At 49.1% G+C, this 20,398-nt stretch overlaps 1 long non-coding RNA gene across 1 annotated transcript; it reads right to left on the bottom strand.

The window, feature by feature from the left end:
* Positions 1–272: 272 nt before the first annotated feature.
* On the bottom strand, positions 273–17,204 carry LOC123329429. Its single transcript, XR_006544839.2, has 4 exons — positions 15,811–17,204; positions 14,515–14,636; positions 2,603–2,911; positions 273–1,659 (listed from the first exon to the last, which is right to left on the bottom strand). It is a non-coding gene; the product is annotated as an uncharacterized LOC123329429 (long non-coding RNA).
* Positions 17,205–20,398: the final 3,194 nt, after the last annotated feature.

The following is a 20,398-nucleotide window of genomic DNA, read 5'->3' as shown; positions in this document are numbered from 1 at the left end:
CATTGATCCAAACATGTACTGAATGTCTTCTGTGTGCCAGGCACCGTGATAGGCCTGAGTTCCCTTCAAAATGGAGGAAATGGTGTGTTTAGCACTCTGCTGATGGCAATGGCACCCCACTCCAGTACTCTTGCCTGGAAAATCCCATGGATGGAGGAGCCTGGTGGGCTGAAGTCCATGGGGTCGCTAAGAGTCGGACATGATTGAGCAAGTTCACTTTCACTTTCACTTTCATGCATTGGAGAAGGAAATGGCGACCCACCCCAGTGTTCTTGCCTGGAGAATCCCAGGGACGGGGGAGCCTGGTAGGCTGCAGTCCATGGAGTCGCAGAGAGTCAGACACGACTGAAGCGACTTAGCAGCAGCAGATGTATGGACAGTGTCTGGAATTCATGGTAAGCACTCAATAAACTCTAGAATGCTCTGTGGTGACCTACATGGGAAGGAAATCCAAAACAAGAGGGGATACATGTGCATCCGTAGCTGATTCACTTTGCTGTACAGCAGAAACTAACACAATATTGTAAAGCAACTATACTCCAACAAAAATTAACTTAAAAATAAATAAATTCTAGCTATTACTATGTTCTGTAGTAGGTATTCAGTAGGTGGGATTTATTTTTAACACCCAGCTCACATAGGCATGGAAAAACCAGGACAAAAGAGAATTGTGGAGGACAACAGAAAAAAAAGAGTTCCTCCATACCTTGTTTGATTTTCACAATTCTGTGTGAGTTGGATGATCGTTTATTCACCGAGGAAAAAGTAAAGCTCAGAAAGTTGAAATCCAGCACATACAGTTGATGCTCACCACATATCCGTGTATACCCCCCAATTCCCCAGCTCCCCTGTAGCTAGACCAGCCATGTGACCACTTCTGTCCAGTGGACTGAGAACAAAAGTGACAAATGTCATTAGCAGGATAAAGCAGAGAAAGTGCCCCCGAACATCCCCTCAGCCCTCCCTTCACCTGCAGCGGTTCCCACAGAGTTCTCATGCCAAGACAGTATAAGCATAATGGTGAAACAACACAGACCCCCGAGGCACTGCTGGACAGCTGGCTGATCCCCAGAGGACTTCACACGGCACGTGAAAGAACAGAAACAAAATACAGAACTTGTGTGTGTTGAGCCGCTGAGGCTTGATGTTTGTTTGTGATCGCAGCATAGCCTGTCCCTGACTTACTAGAAATCCAGGTCTTCTGACAGGGTGTTTCTCCACCATCCTTTCTCAACCAAGCTTCTAAAAGGGGTTGTCCACGCTAATAGTCTTTACTTCCACACCTGCCGCTTACTTTTTACCCTCTGGTCAGCCTCTGCCCATCTGTCTACTGAATTTGCCCTGTGACCACCAGACTGTCAAAGCCAAAAGACAGTATTCTTTTTTTTTTTTTTTTTTAATAACGAATTTCTGAGGAGTATGACTCAGCTGAAATATTTTCCTCCCTTGGTTACTCTAATAGAAAGTAACAGAAAACCTAATCCAAGCTGGCTAAAACAAATACAATTCATTACGTCACGTAGGAGAAGGCTCGGTGGAAGAGTGGATTCCAGAGATGGCTGTCAGAGTAGATCACCAGTGTCACCAGAGATTCCAGTTCTTGCCTTTTCTCCTCTCCACCAGCTTTGGCATGTGGACTTGCTCCTTGGGCTGGGTTTCCTTGAGATCACAAGATAGTTGCAAATTGTTCCTGGTATCCATACAGACTGGACAACATCCAGAGCTCAAACAACCTCCTCCTTGCCTCTGTCTTTAGAATAGGAAACCTTGCCCAGAAACCCGTTAGAACTCGTCCTCTCATGTTTCATTGGTCAGGATGGGTCACATGTCTGTTCCTAAACCAATCACTGACAAGGGGAATTAGAGTTACCACCACTGGCTTCCCCTGTCCAGATCCACTCTCCAGAATGGAAGGGCCCACATACTTATGTCAAGGAGGACAGAGGGACAGAACTTTCTTAGTGTCCGCTCCTGGATCCTCTTCCTCTGAAAGTATCTTGAGTTTCTACTTCCCTGAGGGTTTTATGCCCAGATTCTTCTGGTCCTACTCCACAGCCTCTCCCTAGCAGTCTCATTCATCCCTACTGTTTAAATTTCCATACACACACACACACACACACACACACACACACATATATATCTCTCTCTCTCTCCAGGAGTCCAAATCTAACCTCCTGCTCTGAACCCTCCCTTGAGCTCTGGACTCAAATATAAAACCGAATGTTACACAAGGATCCTCAAACTCACTGTGTCTAAAACAGAACTGATCTAGACCTTCTCACCCCAACTTCCTCAAAGTTGCTCTTCTTGGGTCTAAGGTTCAAGTTGGTTGCATCACCTTCCACTCTCCACTGCTCCTTCCGCCACATTGGATTAATCCTCAAACCCCAGGTCTCCAGCCTGAAACCACAGATCCATTCCCCTTCCCCATCCTCACAGCTGCTGCCTGGGTTCAGGACTCATGTTTCTTTCCTGGCGCATCACAGTAGTCTCCTGACTGGCCTCCTTGCTCCAGCCTGGCGGCCCTCAACCCACTTAGCACTGCCTACAGAGCAATGCCATTGTGCCCCTTCCAATCCCCACCCCCAGCTTCTGAACACACCTGCTGGCCTTCCAAGGGCACATCCTGCCCCGGCTGCTCTTTCTTCTGCATCCCGACAACACCATCCTTCCATCTGATGCCACCACTCTGGGCCTTTGCACTTTCTGTCCCCACTGCCTAGAACACCCAGCAATCTTCTGTTCTTCCTTCAGTCATCACCTCCTCCAGAAAGCCCTCCCTGATTCAGGCCTGATAAAGTTAACCAGTGCCTCCTCTGTGTAACAGTTTCTTTCAGTGATCCAATAAGCATGGGTTGCCAGCTTACTGTGTCAGGCATTGGGGTGAAATGAGACAGACACAGCCTCCGCCCTGTGGGAAGAAGAGGAAAAGGAAACAAAGCGAAGAGATGTCAACAGGAATTAGAAGCATGAACGGGAAGGCCTCAGGGAAGAATTCCATGGGCACCTGAAAGATAAGTAGGAGCGCCCAAGATCTTTAACGGGGAGAATGAGGTTTGGGCAGAGGGATTAGCACGTGGCAAGGCCTAGCAGTGGTAGAGTGAAGTCACTCAGTTTTGTCCGACTCTTTGTGACCCGATGGACTGTAGCCTACCAGGCTCCTCCGTCCATGGGATTTTCCAGGCAAGGGTACTGGAGTGGGTTGCCATTTCCTTCTCCAGGGGATCTTCCCAGCCCAGGGATCGAACCCGGGACCCCTGCATTGCAGACAGATGCTTTACCCTCTGAGCCATCAGGGAAGTCCTAGCAGCGGTAAGGAACACCTCAAGTCTAAACCTTCTACTGGCTTCTCTTGCTGGATCTCCCACACCAGGCTCACCTGAGGGTCTTCCCTGCCAGGAAGAGTCCCTAGAGGGCAGGCTCCAGGATGGACTCACCTCCTCCTCTCTCTGCTGTGGATGTGGCACCCAGGAGGAGCTCAGGTTGTTTGGGGAGAACGGAGAGACAAGGATGAATTGACCCAGTTGTCACATGTACACTGGCTGCCATTCTGCACAGACAAGCTTATTCCCAGGGAAGAGGCTGGGAGTGGAAGCCCTCTTTGTACCCACCCTCATGTCCACACCCACACTTGCCAGGAGACGCCTGGCCCCGCAGGCAGCAGGAGAGATGCTGCCCCACTGCCCCTCGGGAACAGTGCTGTTTGTGTCCCCTCAAAATTCACACGTGGACACCTGATCCCCAACGCGATATCCACAAGGCAATGCCTTTGGAGATGGCCCTTTGAGAGGTGACTAGGTTGAGATGAGCTCATGAGAGTGAAGCCTTCATGAATGGGATTAGTGCCCTTATAGAGACACCAGAGAGGATCTCTCTCCACCATGTGAAGACACAGCAAGGAGACAGTCTGCAAACCAGTGTCCACTGAAAGGAAAAAAAAAAAAAACATAAAAGCCGTGAGTTAGGTGTTTTCAGGGATCTTACTGAGCACTATGGGCTTCCCTGGTGGCTGCAATGTGCGAGACCTGGGTTTGGTCCCTGGGTTGGAAAGATCCCATGGAGAAGGGCATGGCAACCCACTCTGATATTCTTGCCTGAGTAATCCCCATGGACAGAGGAGCCTGGCGGGCTACACTCCATGCAGTTGCAAAAAGTCGGACATGACTGAGCGACTGAGCACACACACACTGAGCACTGTAGCCCAGGAATCAGCCTCTCAGATAGCTCTGAGGAACTACTCCCAAGAGGTAGGAGAGGAGCCAGTATATAAGTGAATTTTGGGACTAGGAAACACAGGTAGTCAAGCATACATCTTGGTAAAAAAGGTGCCAGTATATAAATGAATTTGGGGACTAGGAAAGACAGGTAGTCAAGCATACATCTTTGTGACTGCTAATCACAAAGAACACATATGTGAAGTTAATGATTTTAGTGCCTTTCTAGTATGGGAAGACTCAAGAATCCATGGCCTTTGAAATTCTTCCTTAGAAATGCATCTTATCTATCTAGGGGCCTGTTGATCCAAAGCACAGAGCATCTCAACCCTGTTTTTTTCCATCCTGAGTTCCCCTCCGGGCGCACTGTCCTGAGTGACTGCAGTGTGCTGTAATTTAACCCTTTGTATAATGGGATGATGAGCAACACTTCTTTTTGTTTCCACCAAGAAGAGAGCCCTCACCAGAACCTGACCATGCAGGCAACCTGGACTCCAGAACTGTGAGGACTGCATTTCTATTGTTTAAATCACCTGTTTCGTGTATTTTGTTAGAGCAGCCACCTCCTGGCATATCCATTGAGGCTCTTCTCCTCAGCAAAATGAGGTGAGATTTCTCCCACACCCGCCGCCCGCCCCCCCCCCCAACCCCCCCAGCGAGAACAGAGCAGAAGGGGAAGATGCAGACACCCTTCCAACCTCACCCCCTTCCTCAGCTCCACTGTGGCCCCCATACTTGAGTGCACCTAGGAACCTGGTCCCCACTCTTTGCATGGCCTAAGCCGGTCCTTCGCTGGTCCTGGAATAAATAAAACATGGGGACACAGTTCAGACAGATGCAGAGCTGTGTGCCACGTGCTGTTTTAAGAGGGCTACAGATACAGACAGAATAAACCTGGGCTTCCAGACCCAGCCTGGGTCCTCAAGCCAGTTCTAACGCCACAGAGGCCTGGGGAGCAGCACTAGAAAGATCCTTATTTTTCAGCCTCTTTCACCCCATCCCACTTTAAAACAGCAGAGGGAGGCCCAGGGATGCTGTCCTGTCTGTGAAAACTCAGTGATCCAGGGCAAAAGGCCACCTAAGGCCACCTGATTCTCCACTCAAGACTTGGCCAGGCACCCTACAACAGCTCTCAGTGTCTTCTGGGGCTGAATCAGGTCAAAGGGAACTACGCACAAATGGAGGGAGACTTTGCTGGGACTCATCAGAGGCACGGAGAAGACAATGGCACCCCACTCTAGTACTCTTGCCTGGCAAATCCCATGGACAGAGGAGCCTGGTAGGCTGCAGTCCATGGGGTTGCTAGGAGACGGACACGACTGAGTGGCTTCACTTTCACTTTTCACTTTCATGCATTGGAGAAGGAAATGGCAACTCACCCCAGTGTTCTTGCCTGGAGGATCCCAGGGACGGGGGAGGCTGGTGGGCTACAGTCTATGGGGTCGCACAGAGTCGGACACAACAGAAGCAACTTAGCAGCAGTAGCAGCAGCATCAGAGGCAACGCTCCGTCTGGGAGGACAGCCCGTCTAGGAGGACACTTGCCTGCTGGGAGGAAGATGTGCCTCGTGCCCACCCCACCCCTCACCCAGCTCCTCCCCAGCTGGATGCTAGGACAGACCTGGGCAGAGCCATCCTGGAATCACGCTCTGCTTGAGTCTCACTTTTCTCTGGGGACTCAGCATGGGAAGTCCAGTGATAGCAACAGTAAGACCAGTGAACATTTACAGAAAATCCACAGAGTAGAGAATAAAAGACTTCAATGACACAGGTCCCTAAGCCATAGGTTGAAACACTATTCAGAAGCATTGAGGGGCAGGACATCCAGTAGGAAGGCAACTGGAAGGCGAGTGAGCATGGATAAACCCGCTAAATCCAGACAACCAGCCCCTGTCTATTATCTTCAGCTCAGTTCAGTCACTCAGTCGTGTCTGACTCTTTGTTGACCCCATGGACTGCAGCACGCCAGGCTTCCCTGTCCTTCACCAACTCCCTGAGCTTACTCAAACTCATGTCCATCGAGTCAGTGATGCCATCCAACCATCTCATCCTCTGTCGTCCCCTTCTCCTCCTGCCTTCAATCTTTCCCAGCATCAGTGTCTTTTCCATGAGTCAATTCTTTGCATCAGGTGGCCAAAGTATTGGAGTTTCAGCCTCAACATCAGTCCTTCCAATGAATATTAAGGACTCATTTCCTTTAGGATGGACTGGTTGGATCTCCTTGCAGTCCAAGGGACTCTCAAGAGTCTTCTCCAACACCACAGTTCAAAAGTATCAATTCTTCAGCACTGTTTTCCTACAGCCTTTCTTTTTCATCATCTCTTTGGGGACAGGGTAGCAGCAGAATCTGCAGGTCCTGGGGATCAGAAAAAGCAAAACTTGCCGCAAGTTTGAGCCTGACACCTTGGTGTGGTTTCTTCCTTATCTGACCTTTCTTTATCTGGCATCTGACCTTTCCAAGTTATCACTGCACCCTTGTCTGCCGCTTCCCCCACCCCTCACTCACCAGGCTGTGGGCGTGCAAGGGAGGGATGACTGATCTTCTCAATCAGAAGGAGATAGAATTCCCCACAGAGACACCCCAGGACCAGGGTCCTCCTGGGGAAGGGATGCCTTTCCTGAACCTGTTATGCCACCCGAAACTCAGGTCGAGAAACTGCTCTGGGGAGGCGAGTGTGGGTCTGCTGAAAGCACAGACTCTGAGGGTGACAGGTGGTGGTTACACCTGGTTCTCACCTGTTCATAGTAATATAGTCCCCAAATGTGGGCATGAGGGCCCCCCCATGAGCCAGAGACCTCTGTGACAGGTTCCATGAATTCATAGTGTTCAGGGACATATGCAACCTTCCCCACACCCCAACCACACTACTCAGTGAGGGTCTGCCCAGCCTTGGGTGGGTTTCTATCCCCTTGTGAGCATGGCAGGCTGAACCATAGCCCCCAGAAGATTTCCACTTCCTACACCTAGAACTTGTGAGTGCTACCTTATACAGAGAAAAAAGGAGGCAGGAGAATTTTGTAGGCGTCATTAAGGGTCTTGAGGTGGGGCGATTACACTGGTTGTCCTGGTGGGCCCCACATGCAATCAATGAGTCCTTATGAGAGGGAGACTTGACGCACACAGAAGACAAGGCGATGGGACCACAGGGCATTGGACTGATGCAGCCACAACCCAAGAAGTCTGCAGAGGCCAGAAGAAACAGGAACAGATTCTCCCCTAGACCTCCCGGAACATCTTATCTCTGCTGACACCTTGGTTTTGTTACCAAGTCCAAGCTCGCTCTGCTCGCTGCACAACAGGCCAATGAATCCAACATATGGGTGTTGAGGCCAGGAAAATGACTTCATTCAGAAAACCAGCTGACCAAGAAGGTGGCAGGCTAGTGCCTCAAAGTTACCATCTTGTTGGAATCTGGACACCAGGTTCTTTTATAGAGCCAAAGAGAGGGAAGAATGAGGAATTCAAGTCAAAAGGCAGACTAGAGAGGGAGAGGCAGTGAGGAAGTAAAGAGGGTCTTCAGTCTTGCAAAACATCTTCAGAAAGAGCCAGCCTTTGGAAAGGGGTGTGTTACTCTCTTCTTTTTTTGTAGCCATTCATAGGTGGGCTCGTATTTTCTTTGGCTCCAAAATCACTGCAGATGGTGACTGCAGCCATGAAATTAAAAGACTCTTGCTCCTTGGAAGAAAAGCTATGACCAACCTAGACAGCATATTAAAAAGCAGAGACATTACTTTGCCAACAAAGTTCTGTCTAGTCAAGGCTATGGTTTTTCCAGTAGCCATATAGGGATGTGAGAGTTGGACCATAAAGAAAGCTGAGTGCCCAAAAATTGATGCTTTTGAACTGTGATGTTGGAAGACTCTTGAGAGTCCCCTGGACTGCAAGGAGATCAAACCAGTCAGTCCTAAAGGAAATCAATCCTGAATATTCTTTGGAAGGACTGATGCTAAAGCTGAAACTCCAATCGTTTGGCCACCTGATGTGAAGAGCTGACTCATTTGAAAAGACCCTGATGCTGGGAAAGACCAAAGGTGGGAGGAGAAGGGGACGACAGAGGATGAGATGGTTGGATGGCATCACCAATGAACTCAATGGACATGAGTTTGAGTAAACTCCAGGAGTTGGTGATGGACAGGGAGGCCTGGCGTGCTGCAGTCCATGGGGTTGAAAAGGGTCGGATACGACTGAGCAACTGAACAACAGGTGGGCAGTGACAGATTATCTCCCTGTGAGGTGAACAAAAGTTCTTTAGTTTACAGTCAAGCAGAGGGGCAGCGTCCTCTGAGCCATATTAAGTATGATTACAACAACAAAAGAAACAAAAAGCAAGTCGTTGCTTTTTCCAACATAGAGTCAGAATTGTCTTCCTCCCTGCAACAAATTCAGCCCAGTGATACTGACTGTGCCCTTAACGGCCACCAGAACTGTAAGAGAACAAATTTCTGTTGTTTCTGTTGTTTTAAGCCACCTAGTGTCTGGCAACTTTTACAGGAGCCACAGGAAATAAACACAATGAGTGACCTCATAGAATTCATTCCTCTTATTCATTGGAGAAGCATCTGCCACGTGCCCACGCTATGCCAGGCACTGCTGTTGGTGCTGAGATGCACGGGACAGAGCAGGCCTTGCCCCATGGAGCTGCAGTCCAGCTGTGTGATGAGGGCCCAAAGGTGTGGAGATGACTATCTTAAAGGGCTTGTTCCAAATAATTGATGCCGGCATCACAGAGGAGGAGAAGGAGAGAATGGTCATTTGAACAGATCCTTTGTAAAGGCAGCTTTTAAAAAACCACATAGACTGCCATAAAATAGTTGCACCTACTGCACAAATTATATGCAAGTAGACTTTGACCACAAATGTGCTCTTCAGGGAAACAAAGGTCTCTGGATCCAAGCCACACCCCAGAATGCCTTCTGTGCCCGCCTGCAGGCCAGCTCTGGTTGGCCCCTGCACCTCTGCCCTTCAGGGATCACAGGTTCCAGCAGAGAGGGTGGGGCCTCAGCCCTCACAGGCCTGTAGAAATGACCTAACCCAGCAATAAGGTCCTGAAAGAGTGGCTTTTCAGTTTTAACGTAGAGACTGGCAGCGTGTAATTTACACCAAACCTGAGGATAAGGTCATGACTCCGGGCTCACTTTAGATGAGTCAAAAACACACTGGGCCCAGAAGACTCCAGGCTTTCCCACATGTAAGCTGGTCACATCCGCAGCTGGTGACCTCATGTAATCCCCTGGCCTGTGAACCCCATCTCCAAAGCTGGCTAAGCTCCTAGCACCACCCAAGCATGACCGGGTAACCTGATTCTGCAAAATACCTGCTGATCATCTTGGCCACAGGATCCACTCTGTCTGAACAGCCTGGAAGGAAGCATGGGGGCCGTCCAGGGCAGGGAGGAGGCCAGGACGGTCCGCAGTCTGCCCCACCACCAGAGCCCCCCACTTCTGGGGTTTAACAGTAATCCTTCTTTCCACCTCTTTTGAGAATTAACACGTTCAACATTTGCAAATACACTTTTGAAAGTGGTAGATGTGGAGCCAAGTCTAAATGATGTTTTTAATCATTGTCATTATTCAGTTGCCTCTGGAAACAATGAACTCTACATTGTCTTTGTTGGGTGCAAAAAAACAAAACTCTTCCTCTAAACCAGGTTTCAGTAGCTACAACTGTGTGTATTGGCTGATTCCCACCCCACCCCCACACTCATTTGCCTCCAAGATGGCTGCCCCAAGGCTGTTTCCAGAGTAGAACCTTCAGCAAAGGCAAGTCTGACCTGTGTCCTCAGCTCCTGCAAGGTATCACTAAAATTCTTAAACTATCCTGACTGATAAGCACTTCCCTGGGGCCTTGGACCACACTGGATAGTCTAATACCGTGATTTATGGTGGGGACTTGGGCCACATGTACCTCAGATATGCAGATGACACCACCCTTATGGCAGAAAGAAGAGGAACTAAAAAGCCTCTTGATGAAAGTGAAAGTGGAGAGTGAAAAAGTTGGCTTAAAGCTCAACATTCAGAAAACGAAGATCATGGCATCTGGTCCCATCACTTCATGGCAAATAGACGGGGAAACAGTGGAAACAGTGTCAGACTTTATTTTTTTGAGCTCCAAAATCACGGCAGATGGTGACTGCAGCCATGAAATTAAAAGACACTTACTCCTTGGAAGGAAAGTTATGACCAACCTAGATAGCATATTCAAAAGCAGAGACATTACTTTGCCAACAAAAGTCCGTCTAGTCAAGGCTATGGTTTTTCCAGTGGTCATGTATGGATGTGAAAGTTGGACTGTGAAGAAGGCTGAGCACCGAAGAATTGATGCTTTTTGAACTGTGGTGCTGGAGAAGACTCTTGAAACTCCCTTGGACTTCAAGGAGATCCAACCAGTCCATTCTGAGGGAGATCAGCCCTGGGATTTCTTTGGAAGGAATGATGCTAAAGCTGAAACTCCAGTATTTTGGCCACCTCAGGGGAAGAGTTGACTCATTGGAAAAGACTCTGATGCTGGGAGGGATTGGGGGCAGGAGGAGAAGGGGACGGCAGAGGATGAGATGGCTGGATGGCATCACTGACACAATGGACATGAGTTTGAGTGAACTCCGGGAGTTGGTGATGAACAGGGAGGCCTGGCGTGCTGCAATTCATGGGGTCGCAAAGAATCGGACACAACTGAGTGGCTGAAGTGAACTGAACTGAACTGGGCCACATGGAGATACTCTAACTCCAGAGGGCTGGAGATGAAAGGTTAGCCAAGCAGGTGGTCCACTCTGGCTACCTTACTGAACCTAAATGAAAATTCTGGAGAACAAGGCTCAGGCGGGCTTCCCTGGTTGGCAATATCCCAGGTGCATTGTCACACATCATTGCCAGAAGTCAGTGCTGTCCAGGCCTCCACGGGGAGGGGACAGCTGGGAGTTCCCCTCTTGGAAATTTCTGCCACAGGTGTTCCCTCCCTTGGATGAGTATTGGTAATAAACCATAGCTATAACAACTCAGTTAAATTTGGTAAGTTCTTCTAGTAATTTATCAAAATTGAAGGTGGTCTCAGCAACAATGATGGACCACAGAGATTATCACACTCAGTGAAGTAAGTCAGACAGAGAAAGGCAAATATCATATGATGTTACTTACATGTGGAATCTAAATTATACAAATCCACTTGTTTACAAGACAGAAATAAACTCGGGCGTGAGTGCCTAGTCGGCTCAGCTGTCTGACTCTTTGCGACCTCATGGACCGTAGCCTTCCAGGCTTCTGTGTCCATGGGATTATCCTGGCAAGAATACTGGACATTTCCTTCTCCAAGGGCTCTTCTCAACCTAGGGATCAAACACGCATCTCCTGCATGGCAGCTGCCTCCTATATTAGCAGCTGGATTCTTTACCACCAAGCCACCTGGGAAGCCCAGACCTAGAACACAAACGTATGGTTACCAAAGGGAAAGTGGGGGAAGAGATAAATTTGGAATTTGGGATTAACAGATACACACTACTATATAAAATAAACCACAAGGGCCTATTGTATAGTGCAGAGAACTATATTAATATTTTGCATAACATAAAGGAATAGGAAAATGAATACACGTATATATGTGTAACTGAATCACTTTGCTATGCACCTGAACGTTATAAATTAACTATACTTCACTTGAAAAACAAAAAAAACTGAGGGTGGTCTTGGGGACCCCACCTCTTGCAGTTGGCATCAGAAGTGAGGGTGGTCTTGGGGACTGCCTCTGCACTCTGTAAATTCTTAACATTTTCATACCCTGGACGCCTTCAGCAGTCAGTCTGGTGAAGCCTGTTGACTTTATCCAGGATAATGTTCTTAACAGCATAAAATAAAATATAAAGTAGTTTTTTTAAAAACCCACTTACACTGAATGTAAATATCAAAATATGTGCTTCTTTATTAACACGTTAAATATCAAGTTCTAACAGCAGGTTTGCCATCTCGTTTTGTAGTATCAAGCACAGCCAGTATTTTATGTGGACGCTGCTGGTGTCCAAATCACAGGTGTTGTTACTACTAGTGTGTCTTGTTGCCTAGATTCATCATTGAAGGAGATTCTTCATTTCAGTTAGAGGTTAGTAAGAATAAACGGTCTAATTTTTTTTTCCTATCCAAGGTCACAAACCCCATGAATTCCACCCACAGACCATCAAGGGGTCCAAGGGCCCTGGATTAAGAGGCCCAATCAAGGGCTTGGGAGATAATATCCCCCTTCACAGCTGTGTAAGGGCTGCTGCTCTCAATATTATTATTAACTATAATAGCTAATATTCAGTGCTTGCTCTGTGCTAGGCATAAGAAAGGTGAAAGTGTCACACAAATCTGAACCATTATTTTTATATTACATTAATGAATTTAATGGTTGAATCAAAAGGAAAGGGCAACCCACTCCAGTATTCTTGCCTGGAGAATCCCCTGGATGGAGGAGCCTGGTAGGCTACAGTCCATGGGGTCGCAAAGAGTGGGACACAAATGAGCGACTTCATCTTCACTTTAAGAAAACAATAGGTACTGCTTTTGGTGAGTTCGGCATGGCCAGGCTCATGCCACGTGCTTCCAGTGGATTCTTCACTTAGGCCTCCCTACAACCTCCTGAGGTGAGTCTGCTCTTCTTCCCATTTATGGACAAGGTGAGTATGTCTCAGTTTAATCAACTTACTCAAATCATGGTGCCAGTAATTAGTAGAACAAGGAGTTCAAACCCAGATCTCTTTGACTTAAGACAAAGCACAGCTCCCCCAAATCGGCAGAATGGCACTCTGCAAACAGAGAGGGCTGCGAGGTGCCACCAGGCGACGTGCCCACAACGTCCACTTGTGCTCGGGCAGAAAGACGGACCACTGAGGGGAAATAGAGACAACTCAGCGCCAAGTCCTGCATGGATTAACAAGCCAGTGATTGCCGAGGCTGTGAGGCAGTTCCTGTGATAATCATTAGCGTCTAGATTCCAGAACCACGGGGATCACCGAAGACAGCTGCCTGGCGAAGGGCCTCCCTGGTTTCCCTGAGAATGCCCTTGCTCTGCACCCGGAGAAACCCGCAGGTGCCCCACGGAGCAGCAGCACCCTCTGCACCGGGCCCTGTGGGCACCGCTTTCTCCCAAGGGAAAAATCTCGCAGTTCCTATGTGTCGGGAACTTGCGTCTGCAGAGCAGCTTCCGGCAGGAAAGCCCATAGCAGAGTCCAGCAAGGGGCTACCGAGCCCCGGAGCGCTGCCTCCTGCTTGGCAGGGCTCAGAGGGGAGATGGAGACCTTCTCGGGCACCAGCAAATCCGCAGTGTTGGTAACGGCCGCCGTTCTTCCCACCCGGAGGGAACCAGGCCAGGCCCACTGGGCTCCCTGCCCAAGCCCTGTGGGCAGTCAGGTGGGAGAGTCTGGGCAGACTGGAGGGCGGGCCCGAGGTGGGCTCAGCTCACCCAAACCACGTTAGCATCACCTGTCACTTGACATAAACAGCTGCCCTCCCTACTTCTACCCATGGGAAAAGCAAATTTTCAGAAACCTCATGTCAGCCTCTCCCAGCACTTTCAAACATTTTGTGTGGAGCATGTCACAGTATGTAATAACCTCACACAGGTAACATTTCTTTTACTCTTGTATGAGATCTGAGAGCCGTAAAGGGCAGATCATATAGCCATTTGGTAAATGAGGCAAGAGGTTCTAGAAGTGAAGTTGCTTAGTCGTGTCCAACTCTGCGACCCCATGGAGAGTGTAGTCTACCAGGCTCCTCTGTCCATGGAATTTTCCAGGCAAGAGTACTGGAGTGGGTTGCCATTTCCTTATTCAAGAGATCTTCCCAACCCAGGGATTGAACCCGGGTCTCCCACATTGTAGGCAGACACTTTACCATCTGAGCCACCAGCGTGCGAAAAGCCACCACCACACAGTAAATAAAATGGCAGAAAAAAAACCCAGATCTCAGTGGAAAGCCCCAGCTCCTTCCACTATATCACACTGGCTCCCGCTGAGCTGATACCACACCTGCAGCCCTTCATCCTGATGAGGTTCCGGGGGTACCTCAAGCAAAGGCAGCATTAGACAAGGATCTCTGGGTGCTCACAGCCTCCCCCAGCCTGCTGCTCCTGCACTTTGCAAGCCCTCCCCCAGGCCGCATCTCCCACCCCCACCTCCCGGCAAGCACTGCTGGAGCCAACAGGTTAGACCATTAGACACTCGCCAACATGCGGTCAGCCTTCACTGACCACGGGTAGGGCAGGGAGCAGCTGAAATGAGGGGGTTAGACAATCCTGTCTACACAGGGATCATAAATGTATAATCCTCTGCACTTACCTCCAGCTTTTTGTACAGAAAGCATTTCACAAGTAGGTCAGGCTTAGGGTGAGTCAGACAGAAGCCATCCCATCTGCTTAGGTCAAGAAAACCCAGGTGGAGAGAATGCTCTAAGCCGTTCCCTGCAGACAACACAGTCATCACGTGGAATTCGGGTAAGCGGCCTGCTTCGGGGGATTTTCACAGGGCCTGTCCGGAAAACTCCAGCCACACACCTTTCAGTCTCACCGTATTTTCCTTTTTGGTGGTGGAGTTTGGGACTGGTTCCCCAAAGCGGCTCAGGCCCAGTCCCAAGAGATGGCCAGGCCACGAAAAGTTGTTCAGTTTCCTCCTAATTCCTGAGGTCCCCTCTGGAATATCTGCCCTTTTCCTCACCCTCTCCCCTCACTGTGGTGCCAGGGCATCCTTCCTGGCCCAGAAAAAAAGCAATTTAGTAAAATGATGGCAGGCTAAGATGCGGGTGTCATGTTTCCCAAGAGAGGTGATAGCAGCTGGGCAGAGAGCGTGATGGTTGGGTAAAAGAGGGCGCTGGTTTACTGCCTGGACTGATTGTGTAATTGGGCGTCACCTTTCCTTTTTTCTCCCCCTTGCCTTTCAAACCTTCTTGCTCTTGGTTTTCTCTTCCCATCCTGGGACAATATCTTGGGAAGGTCCCCAAATGCTCTGGTCACTTTCAGATATTAACCAATGATTCTGATTTTCAGACATTAAATATTCCAGGCCAATCTAAGTGAAAACCTTCACCTCAGCCAGCTCAAGGCTCATTCCCTCTTCTCCTTTGGCCCCACACCTGATGCAGACACCCACCCTGGGGAGGGTCAGTGGCTCTTCCGCCTCACTTTCTACTCCCTCCATATTCACCACCTGCTTTGCATCTGCAGGTGTGGAGCCCTGAAGAGAGATGAGAAGCAGAGGGGGCAAGTGTCCTTTTAGCTAATGGATTTTCCACTCCTCTCTGGCCAGAATTAGCAAATAAAAAAACAGGACGCCCAGTTAAACTTGACTGTCAAATAAACAATGCATAACTTCTTGGCATAAGAATGTGGCCTGCCATATTTGGGCAGCCTGTGTTTCCTCTGGCAGAGATACGCTGGCTGCCGAATGCCTTCAAGTCATAGAAGGTGAATTTGTTCCCCATCGCTGCCCTAACAAACTGCTACCAACTTAGAGGCTTAAAGTAACAGACATTGATTCTCTCACAGTTCTTGAGATTTGAAGTCTGAAATGGACTGCCTTCCTTCTGGAGGCTCCAAGGGAGAATCCCTCTCCTGGCCTCTCTCAGCTTTTAGGACCTACCTGCATTTCTTGGTGTGTGGCCCTCTCCACCATCTTCCAAGCCAGCACCATCTTCTCTCTGACTTCTGTCCTCATCCTTCTCTTAAAATGACTCTTGTGACTGTATCGGGCCTGCCTGGCTAATCAGGATAATTTTCCCATTTCAAGATCCTTAACTTAATCACATCTGCAAAGTCCTTTTTGTAATTAAGGCAATATAACCACAGGTTCTGGAAATTAGGGCATATCTTTGCCAATCGTCTACAGGCAGGCTTTTCCCCTACTGTTCAAGGGGGCCATTGGTGGGTTCTTAAAGACCCCTTGCTGGGGATCCCCAGCACTGCCCTGTTCTCTGACCCAGGAGACGTGGGTGATGCCCCCTCCAGCTAACTTTCTACAAACATCCCTTAGCTCCTGCTTCAAAGTTCAGCCCACAGAGGCATGTTTTTTACTGGGGTATCCCTTCCTGAGCAGGTGGAAATCTTGGGTGGGAAGCTTTCAAGACCCATGAGTCTAGGTATCTCCCAGGGTATCAGTCAGGTCACCTTGGACCCCAAGGAAACATTCCAGCCACGGCCCAACAAATTCTGGAAGTGAATGCCATATTCAAGAAATAGTTTAATAAAGCCACCTGAGGTGGCATGTTTTTCTCATTAAAGAAATCCTCAGATCTCTGAGCAATCTTTAGATTTTCTTAGATCTAGGCTGGAGGTGGGTGATGTCCCAAGACCAGAAGTTGCCAAACCAGCTTGGATACTTCTTAGCAAATTCTTCATGAATGGTCTAGCATCTCTCTTTAAAATGTGTGTGTTTTGTAGAAGTGGGGAGTAGGGAGCAGGAGGCAAGGGGGGAGGGTCTATTATTCTAGGCTTTGGATTTTAGCCAATATCCCCAGACCACTGGAAAAGTCTAGCCCATCCTTCTGGACAAAGAAAAAGATGATCCCGAAAATAAATTTGCAGTGAAGTGTGGAGTCACCTGTCTCAGAAGTACTAACATTTAACAGAGGAGAGAGCAATGACTGACTCTAAAGTGTGCATCACTGATGGAAAACTGCCTCACATCAGTGATACACCTCCCCAGGAAGCCTGTCCCGCACCAGGTGCTGCCTACCTGAGTCCAGCATGCGCATTCTGCAGGGAGGGCGGGGCCTAAGACACACCTTCAGGCAGGAGATAGATGAGCCCCAGGCTAAGCAGCTGGAGTTCCCCTCTGTGGACAGATACTCCAAAATATCAGGAGCAGGAGACAGCTGAGCCCTCCCCAGATAAGAGATAAAAGACTACATATTCCTCATTCTCGAAGTCAAGGAAACCTCCTTGACTACAAGTGCACAGAAAGGCTCTTTGGAAGTCAAAAAAGGGAGGTGATGTCACCCCATAGTAAGTGATGTCAACCTACCTATCCACAGGCCTCCTCACTGGATTCATCTTGGCTAAGAGATGCACACACACACACAGGAGGATCTGGAGATAAACCAAATATGGACTCAGAACCAGGCAAAGCAAGGTGACTGGCCAAAGGAAACCCAGAATAAATGCCCTGTATGTGATTCAAATTACCGCAGGAGCACGACTCTCCCTCTGAGCCCGCCCGTGTGTCTATTCGCATGTCCCCTTTTCTCTTCCTAATACATTGCTTGTTTCACTCCTTTCCATCTCTCCATCAAAATTCATTTCTACACAACTGATGGGCCAGGGCCTTGCCACTGGCCGCTGGTCTAGTGGCTAGGATTCCGCGCTGTCTCTGCCGCGGCCTGACTTCACTCTCCAGCTGGGAATCTAAATCCTGCTTCAAGCCACTGCAGGCTGAGATCAACCTGAGTTGGCAGGAAGAGCCCACAATGACCCATAGGACGGCAGCTGGAATGGTGCTGGGAGGGTCCACAGGCAGGGCTTGCATGCCTACCCCGCAGGTCTGGAGTGGCTAGCTGTCTGTGGAAGGGCTCTGGGGCTGCCCTGGATTTGGTGAGAAAAGGGATCTCAGCCAGCGTCCACCTCTGCCTTGGACACAAGATCCGAGCCTTGGAACGCTCTGAGAGCCGGAAGGTGCCTGCAGAGTCGGTTGCAGGCAACTGACTGTTGTGTGACATCAGGGTTCTTGCTTAACCTGTGAACCCCCATCTCTATAAAATGATGGAAAGCTATCTATGATCTAGGATTCTTATGAAGAGTAAATGAAGTAATGTTTGCAGAGTACCTGGGACCAACCATATACTATGTCTCTCCTCTTCTCACCTTCTAAGGTGTCCTCATGTCAGACACCTTTTCTTTGTGTCTATATCAGTGGGTGTATTTACCATTCAGTCCCTCCTTCATGCAGATGCAAATCTGTCTGGGACTAAGGACAGAAGCATCCTTCAGCAGTGACCCATCCTGGGTGTGACACAATTTCTCTGGCATTGACTTTCAGGTGTGCGTCTGGTTGGAATTCTGCAGGGACGGGTTTTCAGTTTATAAAGATCAAGTGGTTTTGCTCTGAGCCCATGAGCTGATGAGCCCCTGAGCCCCTCCACACTACACACACACACACACACACACACACACCCCTTACTGGACGTCAGGGAGAGAGGAGCAGAGCAGAACCCTGCCACCGCCCCACCTCCCACCCAGGACAGCTGCATAAAGCAAGGTGTCATGGAAATCTTTCCCATTTACTCCAGAGAAACCATCTCAACCCAAGTTCAGAGTGGCCCTTCCCTCCCCTTATCAACATGAGGCGCTGGACCAAGCACTTTAACTGCATCTTGTCATGTCTCACAGCAAGCCCATGAGACTGGCGGTTTATTACACCTATCTCGCACAGAAGGAACAGGACACAGAGAAGCTCTAACATGAGCTGACAGCGTCTGCACCAGAGCTGACCCCGGTCTACGCAGCAGGGCCTCCGCTCTCCCCGCAGGTGAGACCCCGCTCCGCCCGCCCCCTGCAAGTCATCTGACCCCATACAAGTGTGGGAGAAGCTTCCCTCTCCAAGAGCACTGGCAGCCTCGCCTTCCCTCCACCCCAAGTACCCCCAAAGGCAGGAGGAAAGCCCCCCACACTGATCTGCTCACATCCACCATCTCCCAACTCTGACGGGCAGGCCATCCCTCCCCCCACCTTCCGAAGAGCCCAGAAAAGAATCTCTGCTGCGGGGCAGGCCGGAGGGCTTCTGCCGTCAGGGGAGCCAGAGCAGAGCTGATTCATGGACAGGTGTGAGCAGGTGTGAGCAGAGCCCGGGCAGGCATGGGGATGGGAGGCTGGTGAGCATGGAGCGGCCAGTCCCGGCTTCTCCCCGGACCTGCCCTGCCCATGACCTGGCTCCTCCTCTGAAGAACCAGTGGGAGGGGACAGACACCACCTTCAGCTCCAGAAAGAGATCAGATGCTGTTCTTCTGGAGCTCCCAGCACCAAAAGGAGGCTCCAGAGACTCAGTGGCCACCCTCACACCAACAGCTCGTGTTTGAGCAGCCTGTGTGACTCATCTCACATGCTAGTAAAGTAATGCTCAAAATTCTTCAAGCCAGGCTTCTGCAATACGTTAACCGTGAACTTCCAGATGTTCAAGCTGGTTTTAGAAAAGGCAGAGGAACCAGAGACCAAATTGCCAACATCCACTAGATCATCAAAAAAGCAAGAGAGTTCCAGAAAAATATCTATTTCTGCTTTATTGACTATGCCAAAGCCTTTGACTGTGTGGATCACAATAAACTGTGGAAAATTCTGAAAGAAATGGGAATACCAGACCACCTGACCTGCCTCTTGAGAAATTTGTATGCAGGTCAGGAAGCAACAGTTAGAACTGGACATGGAACAACAGACTGGTTCCAAATAGGAAAAGGAGTACGTCAAGGCTGTATATTGTCACCCTGCTTATTTAACTTATATGCAGAGTACATCATGAGAAATGCTGGACTGGAAGAAGCACAAGCTGGAATCAAGATTGCCGGGAGAAATATCAATAACCTCAGATATGCAGATGACACCACCCTTATGGCAGAAAGTGAAGAGGAACTCAAAAGCCTCTTGATGAAAGTGAAAGAGGAAAAAGTTGGCTTAAAGTTCAACATTCAGAAAATGAAGATCATGGCATCTGGTCCCATCACTTCATGGGAAATAGATGGGGAAACAGTGGAAACAGTGTCAGACTTTATTTTTTGGGGCTCCAAAATCACTGCAGATGGTGATTGCAGCCATGAAATTAAAAGACGCTTACTCCTTGGAAGGAAAGTTATGACCAACCTAGATAGCATATTCAAAAGCCAGAGGCATTACTTTGCAACAAAGGTCCATCTAATCAAGGCTATGGTTTTTCCAGTGGTCATGTATGGATGTGAGAGTTGGACTGTGAAGAAAGCTGAGTGCCGAAGAATTGATGCTTTTGAATTGTGGTGTTGGAGAAGACTCTTGAGAGTCCCTTGGACTGCAAGGAGATCCAACCAGTCCATTGGGAAGGAGATCAGCCCTGGGTGTTCTTTGGAAGGAATGATGCTAAAGCTGAAACTCCAGTACTTTGGCCACCTCATGCGAAGAGTTGACTCATTGGAAAAGATTCTGATGCTGGGAGGGATTGGGGGCAGGAGGAGAAGGGGACGACAGAGGATGAGATGGCTGATGGCATCACTGAC

The sequence above is a fragment of the Bubalus bubalis genome, chromosome 15, assembly GCF_019923935.1.
Source record: "Bubalus bubalis isolate 160015118507 breed Murrah chromosome 15, NDDB_SH_1, whole genome shotgun sequence".
Classification (NCBI taxonomy): domain Eukaryota; kingdom Metazoa; phylum Chordata; class Mammalia; order Artiodactyla; family Bovidae; genus Bubalus; species Bubalus bubalis.
Note: the sequence above shows the minus strand (reverse complement) of the source record. Positions and strands in the feature narration are given on the sequence as shown.